This window comes from Bufo bufo, unplaced genomic scaffold (genome assembly GCF_905171765.1).
Source record: "Bufo bufo unplaced genomic scaffold, aBufBuf1.1, whole genome shotgun sequence".
Classification (NCBI taxonomy): domain Eukaryota; kingdom Metazoa; phylum Chordata; class Amphibia; order Anura; family Bufonidae; genus Bufo; species Bufo bufo.
The window spans coordinates 8,018-10,364 of NW_024400195.1; the positions used below are offsets into that span (position 1 = coordinate 8,018).

General features: G+C 43.4%; 1 long non-coding RNA gene across 1 annotated transcript; it reads left to right on the plus strand.

Annotated features, from left to right (window-relative positions):
• Positions 1–595: 595 nt before the first annotated feature.
• On the plus strand, positions 596–2,074 carry LOC120983768. Its single transcript, XR_005775208.1, has 3 exons — positions 596–688; positions 1,100–1,430; positions 1,899–2,074. It is a non-coding gene; the product is annotated as an uncharacterized LOC120983768 (long non-coding RNA).
• Positions 2,075–2,347: the final 273 nt, after the last annotated feature.

The following is a 2,347-nucleotide window of genomic DNA, read 5'->3' on the forward strand; positions in this document are numbered from 1 at the left end:
GCTTGGTTGGATGTATGGATGGATTTATACATGGATATTTTGATTAAAAGACTGATGGATGGACAAATGGATGAATATAGGGTTGGTTGGATGAATAGGGGATCGGTAGGAGGGTAGATGTATCCTTCCTGTACTCATTATAGAGATAAGGACAGAGAAGGGATCAGGGTTGCCAACAATTCAGAAATTTCTAGACAGTCCATAAAAATATGCAACTTTTTTCCTGTCTCAGTGAAAAATAAATGAATGTGTCTGTGATTGTTTTAAGGCCGGAGGTTCTTGTCTAGATTATTTTGGTGGTAATTATAGTCATTTTACAGCTGACCGTAAATGCTGGTAATGAGTTCTTACCAGTATATTGAGCTATGGACATGTACTGGAGGGCTCTATCCAGTCTTGGGATGAGAGAGGCTCAGGGAGTCTGTGCAGATGCAGAGTTTTCCTCAGTGAAGCTCCTAGATAGGCAAAGAGGGCTGTTTTTATGGCCTTTAAGAGGAGCTTGCCCCTACATAGTCATGGGGGCTGTTTTAACCATGTAGCCTATCCCTTCCATATAAATTCTGTTTTCCTCTCTCCACCACAGATCACACTACTTCTGCGGAAAAACCGTGTTCACCCTCTGTCCTCTGAGGCAGAGGAGTCAGGAGGAGCCGGAACATCAACTAAATGCTGCCGTTCTAGGAACAAGGTAAATGGATGCATGATTGGATGGGTGAAATGGAGGATGGCTGGCTGGTTGGATGGATGGATCATTGGATGGTAAATAAATTGATGGATGATAAATGGATGGATAGTTGATATTTGCTTGGCTGGATGTATGGATGGAAGGGTGGATGGTAGGTGGTTGGAAGGATGGATTGATGGATGAATATTTAAATAGAAAGATTAATAGGTGGATGGATCGAAGGTTGGGTGGATGTATCGATGAGAGGATGAATTAATGTTTGGATTCATAATTGAGAGAAGGATAGAAGGATAGATAGACAGAATGATTAGATAGATATATAGATGCTAAATCTCAAATTATAGTCCCCCCCTCCCTTGCATAAGACCCTGTATTTCACTGGCCCTAAATTCTGCTTTCCTTTATTCACCACAGACCAAACTACTTCGGAGCAACCGTATTCACCCTGTTGTCTTAGGCAGAGGAACCAAGTAGAGTCGGGACATCATCCGAATACTGCCATTCGCCAGGGACACCAATAAGCGCACCTCCATCTGAGCACAAAACCAGGACAGTCAAGACCTAGACTGTAGACCTAGGCCTGAGGACAAGCAACTTTGTTCAAGTTGATGAGAAGGGCCGTAAGAACAGCCACATGGTTGATGCTGCAACTCTGGTGACCGAACAAGACCTGATCCCTGTGGTGGATGTGACAAGGACTGGACATAACCTTGTAAGGGGGTGCTTTGATGAGGACTGTCAAAAGGTAGAGCTTCTCGCCCTTTGTATGGCTTGTATTGTTGAACTGTGAATTGTCAGTGGTGGGTAATGTCTGGTTATGTTCTGCATGATAAATGTGCCTGCTGCTTTCCATTTTTATTGCAGACACTGTCCCTTTAGCATTCGTCTATTTGTGCTGTATCCTGCAGTGCTCTACATTGCTTTTTGTAATGCATAACTCACATGACACTAGGAGTTTCAGAGAACAAGAGTTTGGTATGTAGCTGAAGCCACATGGAGTGAGACTTTAGGCACATACCCAGTTAATGGCAGGGACCATGCCAGATCATTTTTTCCTTCTGTATTACTCATTGGCACCAGGGCTCTTACATATAGCTCACTTCAATTTCAGTCCAATGTTGTAGATGTGTAGCAGCCTCTTAGAGAGGATGATATGTGTAGTGACAAGGTTCTCTTGTAATTTTAGGCTTATATATTTGTCATCCCCTTCTAGGAGTTTGTCATCGAAGGACTGGAGGTTGAGAGTCAATATAACTGGGAAGATTACCACCACTGAGCTGCTGATATAATTAATTTCCACGTGAGAGTTGGCTGACGAATAACATCAGAAGAAGCAGAAACATCAGGCACGACCAGGGAGAAGAAGACTGTGTCACCACCAGTAATAATATGGAGAGACATCATAGGGTAGATTCAGCAATCGCATAAGAACACCCAGATATTAGGATTTCATGTCCCTGGAGGCGAGAGGACTTGTCACCTAATGTCCAGAGAAGGAGAAAATATTTCACAGCACCCGGTGTGATGACAATGAGTTCTCCTTCATAGAGAAGAGATCATCACCATCCCTCAACAAGAGCACCCACTTGTTCACATTCCTCCCCTGGTGGAGAGAAGACACTGCATGTTCACATCATCCCTTGAGGGCTATGTAAAACTTTG